General features: G+C 63.2%; 1 protein-coding gene across 1 annotated transcript in view; it reads left to right on the top strand.

Moving 5' to 3' along the window:
* LOC121273992 (POU domain, class 2, transcription factor 2-like) overlaps positions 1–19,469 on the top strand; it is a 507,999-nt gene that overhangs the window by 137,600 nt on the left and 350,930 nt on the right. The window lies entirely within an intron of this gene.

Raw genomic sequence — 19,469 nt, 5'->3', positions numbered from 1 at the left:
AGGAGCTGGGCTGGATCAGGAGCTGGGCTGGATCAGGAGCTGGGCAGGATCAGGAGCTGGGCTGGATCAGGAGCTGGCTGGATCAGGAGCTGGGCTGGATCAGGAGCTAGACTGGATCAGGAGCTGGACTGGATCAGGAGCTGGGCAGGATCAGGAGCTGGGCTGGATCAGGAGCTGGCTGGATCAGGAGCTGGCTGGATCAGGAGCTGGGCTGGATCAGGAGCTGGGCTGGATCAGGAGCTGGGCAGGATCAGGAGCTGGCTGGATCAGGAGCTGGGCTGGATCAGGAGCTGGGCTGGATCAGGAGCTAGACTGGATCAGGAGCTGGGCTGGATCAGGAGCTGGTCTGGATCAGGAGCTGGGCTGGATCAGGAGCTGGGCTGGATCAGGAGCTGGGCAGGATCAGGAGCTGGGCTGGATCAGGAGCTAGACTGGATCAGGAGCTGGGCTGGATCAGGAGCTGGGCTGGATCAGGAGCTGGGCTGGATCAGGAGCTGGGCTGGATCAGGAGCTGGGCTGGATCAGGAGCTGGGCAGGATCAGGAGCTGACTGGATCAGGAGCTGGGCAGGATCAGGAGCTGGGCTGGATCAGGAGCTGGGCTGGATCAGGAGCTGGGCTGGATCAGGAGCTAGACTGGATCAGGAGCTGGGCTGGATCAGGAGCTGGGCTGGATCAGGAGCTGGGCTGGATCAGGAGCTGGGCTGGATCAGGAGCTGGGCTGGATCAGGAGCTGGCTGGATCAGGAGCTGGGCTGGATCAGGAGCTGGGCTGGATCAGGAGCTGGGCTGGATCAGGAGCTGGGCTGGATCAGGAGCTGGGCTGGATCAGGAGCTGGGCTGGATCAGGAGCTGGGCTGGATCAGGAGCTGGGCAGGATCAGGAGCTAGACTGGATCAGGAGCTGGGCTGGATCAGGAGCTGGGCTGGATCAGGAGCTGGGCTGGATCAGGAGCTGGGCTGGATCAGGAGCTGGGCTGGATCAGGAGCTGGGCTGGATCAGGAGCTGGGCTGGATCAGGAGCTAGACTGGATCAGGAGCTAGCTGGATCAGGAGCTGGCTGGATCAGGAGCTGGGCTGGATCAGGAGCTGGGCTGGATCAGGAGCTAGACTGGATCAGGAGCTGGGCTGGATCAGGAGCTAGGACTGGATCAGGAGCTGGGCTGGATCAGGAGCTGGGCTGGATCAGGAGCTGGGCTGGATCAGGAGCTGGGCTGGATCAGGAGCTGGGCTGGATCAGGAGCTGGCTGGATCAGGAGCTGGGCTGGATCAGGAGCTGGGCTGGATCAGGAGCTGGGCTGGATCAGGAGCTGGGCTGGATCAGGAGCTAGACTGGATCAGGAGCTGGGCTGGATCAGGAGCTGGGCTGGATCAGGAGCTGGGCTGGATCAGGAGCTGGGCTGGATCAGGAGCTGGCTGGATCAGGAGCTGGGCAGGATCAGGAGCTGGGCTGGATCAGGAGCTGGGCTGGATCAGGAGCTAGACTGGATCAGGAGCTGGGCTGGATCAGGAGCTGGGCTGGATCAGGAGCTGGGCTGGATCAGGAGCTAGGAGCTGGGCTGGATCAGGAGCTGGGCTGGATCAGGAGCTGGGCTGGATCAGGAGCTGGGCTGGATCAGGAGCTAGGACTGGATCAGGAGCTGGGCTGGATCAGGAGCTGGGCTGGATCAGGAGCTGGGCTGGATCAGGAGCTGGGCAGGATCAGGAGCTGGGCTGGATCAGGAGCTAGGACTGGATCAGGAGCTGGCTGGATCAGGAGCTGGGCTGGATCAGGAGCTGGCTGGATCAGGAGCTGGGCTGGATCAGGAGCTGGGCTGGATCAGGAGCTGGGCTGGATCAGGAGCTGGCTGGATCAGGAGCTGGGCTGGATCAGGAGCTAGGACTGGATCAGGAGCTAGGACTGGATCAGGAGCTGGGCAGGATCAGGAGCTGGGCTGGATCAGGAGCTGGGCTGGATCAGGAGCTGGCTGGATCAGGAGCTAGGACTGGATCAGGAGCTGGGCTGGATCAGGAGCTGGGCTGGATCAGGAGCTGGGCTGGATCAGGAGCTAGACTGGATCAGGAGCTGGGCAGGATCAGGAGCTGGGCAGGATCAGGAGCTGGGCTGGATCAGGAGCTGGGCTGGATCAGGAGCTGGGCAGGATCAGGAGCTAGACTGGATCAGGAGCTGGCTGGATCAGGAGCTGGGCTGGATCAGGAGCTGGGCTGGATCAGGAGCTGGGCTGGATCAGGAGCTGGGCTGGATCAGGAGCTGGGCTGGATCAGGAGCTGGGCTGGATCAGGAGCTGGGCTGGATCAGGAGCTGGACTGGATCAGGAGCTAGGCTGGATCAGGAGCTGGGCTGGATCAGGAGCTGGGCTGGATCAGGAGCTGGGCTGGATCAGGAGCTGGGCTGGATCAGGAGCTGGGCTGGATCAGGAGCTGGGCTGGATCAGGAGCTGGGCTGGATCAGGAGCTGGGCTGGATCAGGAGCTGGGCTGGATCAGGAGCTGGCTGGATCAGGAGCTGGGCTGGATCAGGAGCTAGGACTGGATCAGGAGCTGGGCTGGATCAGGAGCTGGCTGGATCAGGAGCTGGGCTGGATCAGGAGCTGGGCTGGATCAGGAGCTGGGCTGGATCAGGAGCTGGGCTGGATCAGGAGCTGGGCTGGATCAGGAGCTAGACTGGATCAGGAGCTGGGCTGGATCAGGAGCTGGGCTGGATCAGGAGCTGGGCTGGATCAGGAGCTGGGCTGGATCAGGAGCTGGGCTGGATCAGGAGCTGGGCTGGATCAGGAGCTGGGCTGGATCAGGAGCTGGGCTGGATCAGGAGCTGGGCTGGATCAGGAGCTAGACTGGATCAGGAGCTGGGCTGGATCAGGAGCTGGGCTGGATCAGGAGCTGGGCTGGATCAGGAGCTGGGCTGGATCAGGAGCTGGCTGGATCAGGAGCTGGGCTGGATCAGGAGCTGGGCTGGATCAGGAGCTGGGCTGGATCAGGAGCTGGGCTGGATCAGGAGCTGGGCTGGATCAGGAGCTGGGCTGGATCAGGAGCTGGGCTGGATCAGGAGCTGGGCTGGATCAGGAGCTGGGCTGGATCAGGAGCTGGGCTGGATCAGGAGCTGGGCTGGATCAGGAGCTGGCTGGATCAGGAGCTGGGCTGGATCAGGAGCTGGGCTGGATCAGGAGCTGGGCTGGATCAGGAGCTGGGCTGGATCAGGAGCTAGACTGGATCAGGAGCTGGGCTGGATCAGGAGCTGGGCTGGATCAGGAGCTGGGCAGGATCAGGAGCTGGCTGGATCAGGAGCTGGGCTGGATCAGGAGCTGGGCTGGATCAGGAGCTGGGCTGGATCAGGAGCTGGGCTGGATCAGGAGCTGGGCTGGATCAGGAGCTGGGCTGGATCAGGAGCTGGGCTGGATCAGGAGCTGGGCTGGATCAGGAGCTGGGCTGGATCAGGAGCTGGACTGGATCAGGAGCTGGGCTGGATCAGGAGCTGGGCTGGATCAGGAGCTGGGCTGGATCAGGAGCTGGGCTGGATCAGGAGCTGGGCTGGATCAGGAGCTGGGCTGGATCAGGAGCTGGGCTGGATCAGGAGCTGGGCTGGATCAGGAGCTGGGCTGGATCAGGAGCTGGGCTGGATCAGGAGCTGGGCTGGATCAGGAGCTGGGCTGGATCAGGAGCTGGGCTGGATCAGGAGCTAGACTGGATCAGGAGCTGGGCTGGATCAGGAGCTGGGCTGGATCAGGAGCTGGGCTGGATCAGGAGCTGGGCTGGATCAGGAGCTGGGCTGGATCAGGAGCTGGGCTGGATCAGGAGCTGGGCTGGATCAGGAGCTGGGCTGGATCAGGAGCTGGGCTGGATCAGGAGCTGGGCTGGATCAGGAGCTGGGCTGGATCAGGAGCTGGGCTGGATCAGGAGCTAGGCTGGATCAGGAGCTGGGCTGGATCAGGAGCTGGGCTGGATCAGGAGCTGGGCTGGATCAGGAGCTGGGCTGGATCAGGAGCTGGGCTGGATCAGGAGCTGGGCTGGATCAGGAGCTAGGACTGGATCAGGAGCTGGGCTGGATCAGGAGCTGGCTGGATCAGGAGCTGGGCTGGATCAGGAGCTGGGCTGGATCAGGAGCTAGGACTGGATCAGGAGCTGGGCTGGATCAGGAGCTGGCTGGATCAGGAGCTGGCTGGATCAGGAGCTGGGCTGGATCAGGAGCTGGGCTGGATCAGGAGCTGGGCTGGATCAGGAGCTAGACTGGATCAGGAGCTGGGCTGGATCAGGAGCTGGGCTGGATCAGGAGCTGGGCTGGATCAGGAGCTGGGCTGGATCAGGAGCTGGCTGGATCAGGAGCTGGGCTGGATCAGGAGCTGGGCTGGATCAGGAGCTGGGCTGGATCAGGAGCTGGGCTGGATCAGGAGCTGGACTGGATCAGGAGCTAGGCTGGATCAGGAGCTGGGCTGGATCAGGAGCTGGGCTGGATCAGGAGCTGGGCTGGATCAGGAGCTAGGACTGGATCAGGAGCTGGGCTGGATCAGGAGCTGGCTGGATCAGGAGCTGGGCTGGATCAGGAGCTGGGCTGGATCAGGAGCTGGCTGGATCAGGAGCTGGGCTGGATCAGGAGCTGGGCTGGATCAGGAGCTGGGCTGGATCAGGAGCTGGGCTGGATCAGGAGCTGGGCTGGATCAGGAGCTGGGCTGGATCAGGAGCTGGGCTGGATCAGGAGCTGGGCTGGATCAGGAGCTGGGCTGGATCAGGAGCTGGGCTGGATCAGGAGCTGGGCTGGATCAGGAGCTGGGCTGGATCAGGAGCTGGGCTGGATCAGGAGCTGGGCTGGATCAGGAGCTGGCTGGATCAGGAGCTAGACTGGATCAGGAGCTGGGCTGGATCAGGAGCTGGGCTGGATCAGGAGCTGGGCTGGATCAGGAGCTGGACTGGATCAGGAGCTGGGCTGGATCAGGAGCTAGGACTGGATCAGGAGCTGGGCTGGATCAGGAGCTGGGCTGGATCAGGAGCTGGGCTGGATCAGGAGCTGGGCTGGATCAGGAGCTAGACTGGATCAGGAGCTGGGCTGGATCAGGAGCTGGCTGGATCAGGAGCTGGGCTGGATCAGGAGCTGGGCTGGATCAGGAGCTGGCTGGATCAGGAGCTGGGCTGGATCAGGAGCTGGGCAGGATCAGGAGCTGGGCTGGATCAGGAGCTGGGCTGGATCAGGAGCTGGGCTGGATCAGGAGCTGGGCTGGATCAGGAGCTGGGCTGGATCAGGAGCTGGGCTGGATCAGGAGCTGGGCTGGATCAGGAGCTGGGCTGGATCAGGAGCTGGGCTGGATCAGGAGCTGGGCTGGATCAGGAGCTGGCTGGATCAGGAGCTGGGCTGGATCAGGAGCTGGGCTGGATCAGGAGCTGGGCTGGATCAGGAGCTGGGCTGGATCAGGAGCTGGGCTGGATCAGGAGCTGGGCTGGATCAGGAGCTAGACTGGATCAGGAGCTGGGCTGGATCAGGAGCTGGGCTGGATCAGGAGCTGGGCTGGATCAGGAGCTAGGCTGGATCAGGAGCTGGCTGGATCAGGAGCTGGGCTGGATCAGGAGCTGGGCTGGATCAGGAGCTGGGCTGGATCAGGAGCTGGGCTGGATCAGGAGCTGGGCTGGATCAGGAGCTGGGCTGGATCAGGAGCTGGGCTGGATCAGGAGCTAGGGCTGGATCAGGAGCTGGGCTGGATCAGGAGCTAGACTGGATCAGGAGCTGGGCTGGATCAGGAGCTGGGCTGGATCAGGAGCTGGGCTGGATCAGGAGCTGGGCTGGATCAGGAGCTGGGCTGGATCAGGAGCTGGGCTGGATCAGGAGCTGGGCTGGATCAGGAGCTAGACTGGATCAGGAGCTGGGCTGGATCAGGAGCTAGACTGGATCAGGAGCTGGGCTGGATCAGGAGCTGGGCTGGATCAGGAGCTGGGCTGGATCAGGAGCTAGACTGGATCAGGAGCTGGGCTGGATCAGGAGCTGGGCTGGATCAGGAGCTGGGCTGGATCAGGAGCTAGACTGGATCAGGAGCTGGGCTGGATCAGGAGCTGGACTGGATCAGGAGCTGGGCTGGATCAGGAGCTGGGCTGGATCAGGAGCTGGGCTGGATCAGGAGCTGGGCAGGATCAGGAGCTAGGACTGGATCAGGAGCTGGGCTGGATCAGGAGCTGGGCTGGATCAGGAGCTGGGCTGGATCAGGAGCTGGGCTGGATCAGGAGCTAGACTGGATCAGGAGCTGGGCAGGATCAGGAGCTGGGCTGGATCAGGAGCTGGGCTGGATCAGGAGCTGGGCTGGATCAGGAGCTGGGCTGGATCAGGAGCTGGGCTGGATCAGGAGCTGGGCTGGATCAGGAGCTAGGACTGGATCAGGAGCTGGGCTGGATCAGGAGCTGGGCTGGATCAGGAGCTGGGCTGGATCAGGAGCTGGGCTGGATCAGGAGCTGGGCTGGATCAGGAGCTGGCTGGATCAGGAGCTGGGCTGGATCAGGAGCTGGGCTGGATCAGGAGCTGGGCTGGATCAGGAGCTGGGCTGGATCAGGAGCTGGGCTGGATCAGGAGCTGGGCTGGATCAGGAGCTAGGGCTGGATCAGGAGCTGGGCTGGATCAGGAGCTGGGCTGGATCAGGAGCTGGGCTGGATCAGGAGCTGGGCTGGATCAGGAGCTAGGACTGGATCAGGAGCTGGCTGGATCAGGAGCTGGGCTGGATCAGGAGCTGGCTGGATCAGGAGCTAGACTGGATCAGGAGCTGGGCTGGATCAGGAGCTGGGCTGGATCAGGAGCTGGGCTGGATCAGGAGCTAGACTGGATCAGGAGCTGGGCTGGATCAGGAGCTGGGCTGGATCAGGAGCTGGGCTGGATCAGGAGCTGGGCTGGATCAGGAGCTAGACTGGATCAGGAGCTGGGCTGGATCAGGAGCTGGGCTGGATCAGGAGCTGGGCTGGATCAGGAGCTGGGCTGGATCAGGAGCTGGGCTGGATCAGGAGCTGGGCTGGATCAGGAGCTGGCTGGATCAGGAGCTGGGCTGGATCAGGAGCTGGGCTGGATCAGGAGCTGGCTGGATCAGGAGCTGGCTGGATCAGGAGCTGGGACTGGATCAGGAGCTGGGCTGGATCAGGAGCTGGGCTGGATCAGGAGCTGGGCTGGATCAGGAGCTGGGCTGGATCAGGAGCTGGGCAGGATCAGGAGCTGGGCTGGATCAGGAGCTAGACTGGATCAGGAGCTAGACTGGATCAGGAGCTAGACTGGATCAGGAGCTAGACTGGATCAGGAGCTGGGCTGGATCAGGAGCTAGACTGGATCAGGAGCTGGGCTGGATCAGGAGCTGGGCTGGATCAGGAGCTAGACTGGATCAGGAGCTGGGCTGGATCAGGAGCTGGGCTGGATCAGGAGCTGGGCTGGATCAGGAGCTGGGCTGGATCAGGAGCTAGACTGGATCAGGAGCTGGGCTGGATCAGGAGCTGGGCTGGATCAGGAGCTGGGCTGGATCAGGAGCTGGGCTGGATCAGGAGCTGGGCTGGATCAGGAGCTGGGCTGGATCAGGAGCTGGGCTGGATCAGGAGCTGGGCTGGATCAGGAGCTGGGCTGGATCAGGAGCTGGGCTGGATCAGGAGCTGGGCTGGATCAGGAGCTGGCTGGATCAGGAGCTGGGCTGGATCAGGAGCTGGGCTGGATCAGGAGCTGGCTGGATCAGGAGCTGGGCTGGATCAGGAGCTGGGCTGGATCAGGAGCTGGGCTGGATCAGGAGCTGGGCTGGATCAGGAGCTAGACTGGATCAGGAGCTGGGCTGGATCAGGAGCTGGGCTGGATCAGGAGCTGGGCTGGATCAGGAGCTGGGCTGGATCAGGAGCTGGGCTGGATCAGGAGCTGGGCTGGATCAGGAGCTGGGCTGGATCAGGAGCTGGGCTGGATCAGGAGCTGGCTGGATCAGGAGCTAGACTGGATCAGGAGCTGGGCTGGATCAGGAGCTAGACTGGATCAGGAGCTGGGCAGGATCAGGAGCTGGGCAGGATCAGGAGCTGGGCTGGATCAGGAGCTGGGCTGGATCAGGAGCTGGACTGGATCAGGAGCTGGGCTGGATCAGGAGCTGGGCTGGATCAGGAGCTAGGACTGGATCAGGAGCTGGCTGGATCAGGAGCTGGGCTGGATCAGGAGCTGGGCTGGATCAGGAGCTGGGCTGGATCAGGAGCTGGGCTGGATCAGGAGCTGGGCTGGATCAGGAGCTGGGCTGGATCAGGAGCTGGGCTGGATCAGGAGCTGGGCTGGATCAGGAGCTGGGCTGGATCAGGAGCTGGGCTGGATCAGGAGCTGGGCTGGATCAGGAGCTGGGCTGGATCAGGAGCTGGGCTGGATCAGGAGCTGGGCTGGATCAGGAGCTGGGCTGGATCAGGAGCTGGGCTGGATCAGGAGCTGGGCTGGATCAGGAGCTGGGCTGGATCAGGAGCTGGGCTGGATCAGGAGCTGGGCTGGATCAGGAGCTAGGCTGGATCAGGAGCTGGGCTGGATCAGGAGCTGGGCTGGATCAGGAGCTGGGCTGGATCAGGAGCTGGCTGGATCAGGAGCTGGGCTGGATCAGGAGCTGGGCTGGATCAGGAGCTGGGCTGGATCAGGAGCTGGGCTGGATCAGGAGCTGGGCTGGATCAGGAGCTGGGCTGGATCAGGAGCTGGGCTGGATCAGGAGCTGGCTGGATCAGGAGCTGGGCTGGATCAGGAGCTGGGCTGGATCAGGAGCTGGCTGGATCAGGAGCTGGACTGGATCAGGAGCTGGCTGGATCAGGAGCTGGGCTGGATCAGGAGCTGGGCTGGATCAGGAGCTGGGCTGGATCAGGAGCTGGGCTGGATCAGGAGCTGGGCAGGATCAGGAGCTAGGACTGGATCAGGAGCTAGGCTGGATCAGGAGCTGGGCTGGATCAGGAGCTGGGCTGGATCAGGAGCTGGGCTGGATCAGGAGCTGGCTGGATCAGGAGCTGGACTGGATCAGGAGCTGGGCTGGATCAGGAGCTGGCTGGATCAGGAGCTGGGCTGGATCAGGAGCTAGGACTGGATCAGGAGCTGGGCTGGATCAGGAGCTGGGCTGGATCAGGAGCTGGGCTGGATCAGGAGCTAGACTGGATCAGGAGCTGGGCTGGATCAGGAGCTGGGCTGGATCAGGAGCTGGGCTGGATCAGGAGCTGGGCTGGATCAGGAGCTGGGCTGGATCAGGAGCTGGACTGGATCAGGAGCTGGGCTGGATCAGGAGCTGGGCTGGATCAGGAGCTGGGCTGGATCAGGAGCTGGGCTGGATCAGGAGCTGGGCTGGATCAGGAGCTGGGCTGGATCAGGAGCTGGGCTGGATCAGGAGCTGGGCTGGATCAGGAGCTGGACTGGATCAGGAGCTGGGCTGGATCAGGAGCTGGGCTGGATCAGGAGCTGGGCTGGATCAGGAGCTGGGCTGGATCAGGAGCTGGGCTGGATCAGGAGCTGGGCTGGATCAGGAGCTGGGCTGGATCAGGAGCTGGCTGGATCAGGAGCTGGGCTGGATCAGGAGCTGGGCTGGATCAGGAGCTGGGACTGGATCAGGAGCTGGGCTGGATCAGGAGCTGGGCTGGATCAGGAGCTAGACTGGATCAGGAGCTGGGCTGGATCAGGAGCTGGGCTGGATCAGGAGCTGGGCTGGATCAGGAGCTGGACTGGATCAGGAGCTGGGCTGGATCAGGAGCTGGGCTGGATCAGGAGCTGGGCTGGATCAGGAGCTAGACTGGATCAGGAGCTGGCTGGATCAGGAGCTGGGCTGGATCAGGAGCTGGCTGGATCAGGAGCTGGGCTGGATCAGGAGCTGGGCTGGATCAGGAGCTGGGCTGGATCAGGAGCTGGGCTGGATCAGGAGCTGGGCTGGATCAGGAGCTGGGCTGGATCAGGAGCTGGGCTGGATCAGGAGCTGGGCTGGATCAGGAGCTGGCTGGATCAGGAGCTGGGCTGGATCAGGAGCTGGGCTGGATCAGGAGCTGGGCTGGATCAGGAGCTGGGCTGGATCAGGAGCTGGGCTGGATCAGGAGCTGGGCTGGATCAGGAGCTGGGCTGGATCAGGAGCTGGGCAGGATCAGGAGCTGGGCTGGATCAGGAGCTAGACTGGATCAGGAGCTGGGCTGGATCAGGAGCTGGGCTGGATCAGGAGCTAGACTGGATCAGGAGCTGGGCTGGATCAGGAGCTGGGCTGGATCAGGAGCTGGGCTGGATCAGGAGCTAGACTGGATCAGGAGCTGGGCTGGATCAGGAGCTGGGCTGGATCAGGAGCTGGGCTGGATCAGGAGCTGGGCTGGATCAGGAGCTGGGCTGGATCAGGAGCTAGGACTGGATCAGGAGCTGGGCTGGATCAGGAGCTGGGCTGGATCAGGAGCTGGACTGGATCAGGAGCTGGGCTGGATCAGGAGCTGGGCTGGATCAGGAGCTGGGCTGGATCAGGAGCTGGGCTGGATCAGGAGCTGGGCTGGATCAGGAGCTGGGCTGGATCAGGAGCTGGGCTGGATCAGGAGCTGGGCTGGATCAGGAGCTGGCTGGATCAGGAGCTGGGCTGGATCAGGAGCTGGGCTGGATCAGGAGCTGGGCTGGATCAGGAGCTGGCTGGATCAGGAGCTGGGCTGGATCAGGAGCTGGGCTGGATCAGGAGCTGGGCTGGATCAGGAGCTGGGCTGGATCAGGAGCTGGGCTGGATCAGGAGCTGGGCTGGATCAGGAGCTGGCTGGATCAGGAGCTGGGCTGGATCAGGAGCTGGGCTGGATCAGGAGCTGGTCTGGATCAGGAGCTGGGCTGGATCAGGAGCTGGGCTGGATCAGGAGCTGGGCTGGATCAGGAGCTGGGCTGGATCAGGAGCTGGGCTGGATCAGGAGCTAGACTGGATCAGGAGCTGGGCTGGATCAGGAGCTGGGCTGGATCAGGAGCTGGGCTGGATCAGGAGCTAGACTGGATCAGGAGCTGGGCTGGATCAGGAGCTGGGCTGGATCAGGAGCTGGGTGGATCAGGAGCTGGGCTGGATCAGGAGCTAGACTGGATCAGGAGCTGGGCTGGATCAGGAGCTGGGCTGGATCAGGAGCTGGGCTGGATCAGGAGCTAGGGCTGGATCAGGAGCTGGGCTGGATCAGGAGCTGGGCTGGATCAGGAGCTAGACTGGATCAGGAGCTGGGCTGGATCAGGAGCTGGGCTGGATCAGGAGCTGGGCTGGATCAGGAGCTGGGCTGGATCAGGAGCTGGGCTGGATCAGGAGCTGGGCTGGATCAGGAGCTGGGCTGGATCAGGAGCTGGGCTGGATCAGGAGCTGGGCTGGATCAGGAGCTGGGCTGGATCAGGAGCTGGGCTGGATCAGGAGCTGGGCTGGATCAGGAGCTGGGCTGGATCAGGAGCTGGCTGGATCAGGAGCTGGCTGGATCAGGAGCTGGGCTGGATCAGGAGCTGGGCTGGATCAGGAGCTGGGCTGGATCAGGAGCTGGGCTGGATCAGGAGCTGGGCTGGATCAGGAGCTGGCTGGATCAGGAGCTGGGCTGGATCAGGAGCTGGCAGGATCAGGAGCTGGGCTGGATCAGGAGCTGGGCTGGATCAGGAGCTGGGCTGGATCAGGAGCTAGGCTGGATCAGGAGCTAGGGCTGGATCAGGAGCTGGGCTGGATCAGGAGCTGGGCTGGATCAGGAGCTGGCTGGATCAGGAGCTAGGACTGGATCAGGAGCTGGGCTGGATCAGGAGCTGGGCAGGATCAGGAGCTAGGGCTGGATCAGGAGCTGGGCTGGATCAGGAGCTGGGCTGGATCAGGAGCTGGGCTGGATCAGGAGCTGGGCTGGATCAGGAGCTGGGCTGGATCAGGAGCTGGCTGGATCAGGAGCTAGGCTGGATCAGGAGCTGGGCTGGATCAGGAGCTGGGCTGGATCAGGAGCTGGGCTGGATCAGGAGCTGGGCTGGATCAGGAGCTGGGCTGGATCAGGAGCTGGGCTGGATCAGGAGCTGGGCTGGATCAGGAGCTGGGCTGGATCAGGAGCTGGGCTGGATCAGGAGCTGGGCTGGATCAGGAGCTAGGGCTGGATCAGGAGCTGGGCTGGATCAGGAGCTGGGCTGGATCAGGAGCTGGGCTGGATCAGGAGCTGGGCTGGATCAGGAGCTGGGCTGGATCAGGAGCTGGGCTGGATCAGGAGCTGGGCTGGATCAGGAGCTGGGCTGGATCAGGAGCTGGGCTGGATCAGGAGCTGGGCTGGATCAGGAGCTGGCTGGATCAGGAGCTGGGCTGGATCAGGAGCTGGGCTGGATCAGGAGCTAGACTGGATCAGGAGCTGGACTGGATCAGGAGCTGGGCTGGATCAGGAGCTGGACTGGATCAGGAGCTGGGCTGGATCAGGAGCTAGACTGGATCAGGAGCTGGGCTGGATCAGGAGCTGGGCAGGATCAGGAGCTGGCTGGATCAGGAGCTGGGCTGGATCAGGAGCTGGACTGGATCAGGAGCTGGCTGGATCAGGAGCTGGGCTGGATCAGGAGCTGGGCTGGATCAGGAGCTGGCTGGATCAGGAGCTGGGACTGGATCAGGAGCTGGGCTGGATCAGGAGCTGGGCTGGATCAGGAGCTAGGGCTGGATCAGGAGCTGGGCTGGATCAGGAGCTAGACTGGATCAGGAGCTGGGCTGGATCAGGAGCTGGGCTGGATCAGGAGCTGGGCTGGATCAGGAGCTGGGCTGGATCAGGAGCTGGGCTGGATCAGGAGCTAGACTGGATCAGGAGCTGGGCTGGATCAGGAGCTGGCTGGATCAGGAGCTGGGCTGGATCAGGAGCTGGGCTGGATCAGGAGCTGGGCTGGATCAGGAGCTGGGCTGGATCAGGAGCTGGGCTGGATCAGGAGCTGGGCTGGATCAGGAGCTGGGCTGGATCAGGAGCTGGGCTGGATCAGGAGCTGGGCTGGATCAGGAGCTGGGCTGGATCAGGAGCTGGGCTGGATCAGGAGCTGGGCTGGATCAGGAGCTAGACTGGATCAGGAGCTGGGCTGATCAGGAGCTAGACTGGATCAGGAGCTGGGCTGGATCAGGAGCTGGCTGGATCAGGAGCTGGGCTGGATCAGGAGCTGGGCTGGATCAGGAGCTAGACTGGATCAGGAGCTGGGCTGGATCAGGAGCTAGGACTGGATCAGGAGCTGGGCTGGATCAGGAGCTGGGCTGGATCAGGAGCTGGGCTGGATCAGGAGCTGGGCTGGATCAGGAGCTGGGCTGGATCAGGAGCTAGACTGGATCAGGAGCTGGGCTGGATCAGGAGCTGGGCAGGATCAGGAGCTGGGCTGGATCAGGAGCTGGCTGGATCAGGAGCTGGGCTGGATCAGGAGCTGGGCTGGATCAGGAGCTGGGCTGGATCAGGAGCTGGCTGGATCAGGAGCTGGGCTGGATCAGGAGCTGGGCTGGATCAGGAGCTAGGACTGGATCAGGAGCTGGGCTGGATCAGGAGCTGGGCTGGATCAGGAGCTGGGCTGGATCAGGAGCTGGGCTGGATCAGGAGCTGGGCTGGATCAGGAGCTGGGCTGGATCAGGAGCTGGGCTGGATCAGGAGCTGGGCTGGATCAGGAGCTGGGCTGGATCAGGAGCTGGGCTGGATCAGGAGCTGGGCTGGATCAGGAGCTGGGCTGGATCAGGAGCTGGGCTGGATCAGGAGCTGGGCTGGATCAGGAGCTGGGCTGGATCAGGAGCTAGGGCTGGATCAGGAGCTGGGCTGGATCAGGAGCTAGACTGGATCAGGAGCTGGGCTGGATCAGGAGCTGGGCTGGATCAGGAGCTAGACTGGATCAGGAGCTGGGCTGGATCAGGAGCTGGGCTGGATCAGGAGCTGGGCTGGATCAGGAGCTGGGCTGGATCAGGAGCTGGGCAGGATCAGGAGCTGGGCTGGATCAGGAGCTGGGCTGGATCAGGAGCTGGGCTGGATCAGGAGCTGGGCTGGATCAGGAGCTGGGCTGGATCAGGAGCTGGGCTGGATCAGGAGCTGGGCTGGATCAGGAGCTGGGCTGGATCAGGAGCTGGGCTGGATCAGGAGCTAGGGCTGGATCAGGAGCTGGCTGGATCAGGAGCTGGCTGGATCAGGAGCTGGGCTGGATCAGGAGCTGGGCTGGATCAGGAGCTGGGCTGGATCAGGAGCTGGGCAGGATCAGGAGCTAGGCTGGATCAGGAGCTGGGCTGGATCAGGAGCTAGGACTGGATCAGGAGCTGGGCTGGATCAGGAGCTGGGCTGGATCAGGAGCTGGGCTGGATCAGGAGCTGGGCTGGATCAGGAGCTGGGCTGGATCAGGAGCTGGGCTGGATCAGGAGCTGGGCTGGATCAGGAGCTGAGCTGGATCAGGAGCTGGGCTGGATCAGGAGCTGGGCTGGATCAGGAGCTGGGCTGGATCAGGAGCTGGGCTGGATCAGGAGCTGGACTGGATCAGGAGCTGGGCTGGATCAGGAGCTGGGCTGGATCAGGAGCTGGGCTGGATCAGGAGCTGGGCTGGATCAGGAGCTGGGCTGGATCAGGAGCTGGGCTGGATCAGGAGCTGGGCTGGATCAGGAGCTGGGCTGGATCAGGAGCTAGGCTGGATCAGGAGCTGGCTGGATCAGGAGCTGGGCTGGATCAGGAGCTGGGCTGGATCAGGAGCTGGGCTGGATCAGGAGCTGGGCTGGATCAGGAGCTGGGCTGGATCAGGAGCTGGGCTGGATCAGGAGCTGGCTGGATCAGGAGCTGGGCTGGATCAGGAGCTAGACTGGATCAGGAGCTGGGCTGGATCAGGAGCTGGGCTGGATCAGGAGCTGGCTGGATCAGGAGCTGGACTGGATCAGGAGCTGGGCTGGATCAGGAGCTGGGCTGGATCAGGAGCTGGGCTGGATCAGGAGCTAGACTGGATCAGGAGCTGGGCTGGATCAGGAGCTGGGCTGGATCAGGAGCTGGCTGGATCAGGAGCTGGGCTGGATCAGGAGCTGGACTGGATCAGGAGCTGGGCTGGATCAGGAGCTGGGCTGGATCAGGAGCTAGACTGGATCAGGAGCTGGGCTGGATCAGGAGCTGGGCTGGATCAGGAGCTGGGCTGGATCAGGAGCTAGACTGGATCAGGAGCTGGGCTGGATCAGGAGCTGGGCTGGATCAGGAGCTGGGCTGGATCAGGAGCTGAGGCTGGATCAGGAGCTGGCATGGATCAGGAGCTGGGCTGGATCAGGAGCTGACTGGATCAGGAGCTGGGCTGGATCAGGAGCTGGGCAGGATCAGGAGCTGGGCTGGATCAGGAGCTTGGCTGGATCAGGAGCTGGGCAGGATCAGGAGCTAGGACTGGATCAGGAGCTGGGCTGGATCAGGAGCTGGGCTGGATCAGGAGCTGGCTGGATCAGGAGCTGGGCTGGATCAGGAGCTGGCTGGATCAGGAGCTGGGCTGGATCAGGAGCTGGGCTGGATCAGGAGCTAGGGCTGGATCAGGAGCTAGGACTGGATCAGGAGCTGGGCTGGATCAGGAGCTAGGACTGGATCAGGAGCTGGCTGGATCAGGAGCTGGGCTGGATCAGGAGCTAGGCTGGATCAGGAGCTGGGCTGGATCAGGAGCTGGGCTGGATCAGGAGCTGGGCTGGATCAGGAGCTGGGCTGGATCAGGAGCTGGACTGGATCAGGAGCTGGGCTGGATCAGGAGCTGGGCTGGATCAGGAGCTGGGCTGGATCAGGAGCTGGGCTGGATCAGGAGCTGGGCTGGATCAGGAGCTGGGCAGGATCAGGAGCTGGGCAGGATCAGGAGCTAGACTGGATCAGGAGCTGGGCTGGATCAGGAGCTGGCTGATCAGGAGCTAGACTGGATCAGGAGCTGGCTGGATCAGGAGCTGGGCTGGATCAGGAGCTGGCTGGATCAGGAGCTGGGCTGGATCAGGAGCTGGGCTGGATCAGGAGCTGGGCTGGATCAGGAGCTGGCTGGATCAGGAGCTAGACTGGATCAGGAGCTGGGCTGGATCAGGAGCTAGACTGGATCAGGAGCTGGGCTGGATCAGGAGCTGGGCTGGATCAGGAGCTGGGCTGGATCAGGAGCTGGGCTGGATCAGGAGCTGGGCTGGATCAGGAGCTGGGCTGGATCAGGAGCTGGGCTGGATCAGGAGCTAGACTGGATCAGGAGCTGGGCTGGATCAGGAGCTGGCTGGATCAGGAGCTGGGCTGGATCAGGAGCTGGGCTGGATCAGGAGCTGGGCTGGATCAGGAGCTGGGCTGGATCAGGAGCTGGGCTGGATCAGGAGCTGGGCTGGATCAGGAGCTGGGCTGGATCAGGAGCTGGGCTGGATCAGGAGCTGGGCTGGATCAGGAGCTGGGCTGGATCAGGAGCTGGGCTGGATCAGGAGCTGGGCTGGATCAGGAGCTGGCTGGATCAGGAGCTGGGCTGGATCAGGAGCTGGCTGGATCAGGAGCTGGGCAGGATCAGGAGCTGGGCTGGATCAGGAGCTGGGCTGGATCAGGAGCTGGGCTGGATCAGGAGCTGGGCTGGATCAGGAGCTGGGCTGGATCAGGAGCTGGGCTGGATCAGGAGCTGGGCTGGATCAGGAGCTGGGCTGGATCAGGAGCTGGGCTGGATCAGGAGCTGGACTGGATCAGGAGCTGGCTGGATCAGGAGCTGGGCTGGATCAGGAGCTGGGCTGGATCAGGAGCTAGGACTGGATCAGGAGCTGGGCTGGATCAGGAGCTGGCTGGATCAGGAGCTGGGCTGGATCAGGAGCTGGGCTGGATCAGGAGCTGGGCTGGATCAGGAGCTGGGCTGGATCAGGAGCTGGGCTGGATCAGGAGCTGGGCTGGATCAGGAGCTGGGCTGGATCAGGAGCTGGGCTGGATCAGGAGCTGGGCTGGATCAGGAGCTGGGCTGGATCAGGAGCTGGACTGGATCAGGAGCTGGGCTGGATCAGGAGCTGGCTGGATCAGGAGCTGGGCTGGATCAGGAGCTGGGCTGGATCAGGAGCTGGGCTGGATCAGGAGCTAGGCTGGATCAGGAGCTGGGCTGGATCAGGAGCTGGGCTGGATCAGGAGCTGGGCTGGATCAGGAGCTGGGCTGGATCAGGAGCTGGGCTGGATCAGGAGCTGGGCTGGATCAGGAGCTGGGCTGGATCAGGAGCTGGGCTGGATCAGGAGCTGGGCTGGATCAGGAGCTGGGCTGGATCAGGAGCTAGGCTGGATCAGGAGCTGGGCTGGATCAGGAGCTAGGACTGGATCAGGAGCTGGGCTGGATCAGGAGCTGGGCTGGATCAGGAGCTAGGACTGGATCAGGAGCTGGGCTGGATCAGGAGCTGGGCTGGATCAGGAGCTGGGCTGGATCAGGAGCTAGACTGGATCAGGAGCTGGGCTGGATCAGGAGCTGGGCTGGATCAGGAGCTGGGCTGGATCAGGAGCTAGGACTGGATCAGGAGCTGGGCTGGATCAGGAGCTGGGCTGGATCAGGAGCTGGGCTGGATCAGGAGCTGGGCTGGATCAGGAGCTGGGCTGGATCAGGAGCTGGGCTGGATCAGGAGCTGGGCTGGATCAGGAGCTGGCTGGATCAGGAGCTGGGCTGGATCAGGAGCTAGACTGGATCAGGAGCTGGGCTGGATCAGGAGCTGGGCTGGATCAGGAGCTGGGCTGGATCAGGAGCTGGGCTGGATCAGGAGCTGGGCTGGATCAGGAGCTGGGCTGGATCAGGAGCTGGGCTGGATCAGGAGCTGGGACTGGATCAGGAGCTGGGCTGGATCAGGAGCTGGGCTGGATCAGGAGCTGGGCTGGATCAGGAGCTGGGCTGGATCAGGAGCTGGGCTGGATCAGGAGCTGGGCTGGATCAGGAGCTAGACTGGATCAGGAGCTGGGCTGGATCAGGAGCTGGGCTGGATCAGGAGCTGGGCTGGATCAGGAGCTGGACTGGATCAGGAGCTGGCTGGATCAGGAGCTGGGCTGGATCAGGAGCTGGGCTGGATCAGGAGCTGGGCTGGATCAGGAGCTGGGCTGGATCAGGAGCTGGGCTGGATCAGGAGCTGGGCTGGATCAGGAGCTGGGCTGGATCAGGAGCTAGACTGGATCAGGAGCTGGGCTGGATCAGGAGCTGGGCTGGATCAGGAGCTGGGCTGGATCAGGAGCTGGGCTGGATCAGGAGCTGGGCTGGATCAGGAGCTGGGCTGGATCAGGAGCTGGGCTGGATCAGGAGCTGGGCTGGATCAGGAGCTGGGCTGGATCAGGAGCTGGGCTGGATCAGGAGCTGGGCTGGATCAGGAGCTGGGCTGGATCAGGAGCTGGGCTGGATCAGGAGCTGGGCTGGATCAGGAGCTGGGCTGGATCAGGAGCTGGGCTGGATCAGGAGCTGGGCTGGATCAGGAGCTGGGCTGGATCAGGAGCTGGGCTGGATCAGGAGCTGGGCTGGATCAGGAGCTGGGCTGGATCAGGAGCTGGGCTGGATCAGGAGCTGGGCTGGATCAGGAGCTGGGCAGGATCAGGAGCTGGGCTGGATCAGGAGCTGGGCTGGATCAGGAGCTGGGCTGGATCAGGAGCTAGGACTGGATCAGGAGCTGGGCTGGATCAGGAGCTGGGCTGGATCAGGAGCTGGGCTGGATCAGGAGCTAGGACTGGATCAGGAGCTGGGCTGGATCAGGAGCTGGGCTGGATCAGGAGCTGGCTGGATCAGGAGCTGGGCTGGATCAGGAGCTGGGCTGGATCAGGAGCTGGGCTGGATCAGGAGCTGGCTGGATCAGGAGCTGGGCTGGATCAGGAGCTGGGCTGGATCAGGAGCTGGACTGGATCAGGAGCTGGGCTGGATCAGGAGCTGGGCAGGATCAGGAGCTAGGGCTGGATCAGGAGCTGGGCTGGATCAGGAGCTGGGCAGGATCAGGAGCTAGGACTGGATCAGGAGCTGGGCTGGATCAGGAGCTGGGCTGGATCAGGAGCTGGGCTGGATCAGGAGCTGGGCTGGATCAGGAGCTGGGCTGGATCAGGAGCTGGGCTGGATCAGGAGCTGGGCTGGATCAGGAGCTGGGCTGGATCAGGAGCTGGGCTGGATCAGGAGCTGGGCTGGATCAGGAGCTGGGCTGGATCAGGAGCTAGGGCTGGATCAGGAGCTGGGCTGGATCAGGAGCTGGGCTGGATCAGGAGCTGGCTGGATCAGGAGCTAGGCTGGATCAGGAGCTGGGCTGGATCAGGAGCTGGGCTGGATCAGGAGCTGGGCTGGATCAGGAGCTAGGACTGGATCAGGAGCTGGGCTGGATCAGGAGCTGGGCTGGATCAGGAGCTGGGCTGGATCAGGAGCTGGGCTGGATCAGGAGCTGGGCTGGATCAGGAGCTGGGCTGGATCAGGAGCTGGGCTGGATCAGGAGCTGGGCTGGATCAGGAGCTGGGCTGGATCAGGAGCTGGGCTGGATCAGGAGCTGGGCTGGATCAGGAGCTGGGCTGGATCAGGAGCTGGGCTGGATCAGGAGCTGGGCTGGATCAGGAGCTGGGCTGGATCAGGAGCTGGGCTGGATCAGGAGCTGGGCTGGATCAGGAGCTGGCTGGATCAGGAGCTGGG

Source organism: Carcharodon carcharias (genome assembly GCF_017639515.1).
Source record: "Carcharodon carcharias isolate sCarCar2 chromosome 29 unlocalized genomic scaffold, sCarCar2.pri SUPER_29_unloc_10, whole genome shotgun sequence".
NCBI classification, from domain to species: domain Eukaryota; kingdom Metazoa; phylum Chordata; class Chondrichthyes; order Lamniformes; family Lamnidae; genus Carcharodon; species Carcharodon carcharias.
This window is presented reverse-complemented; position numbering and strand designations above follow the sequence as displayed.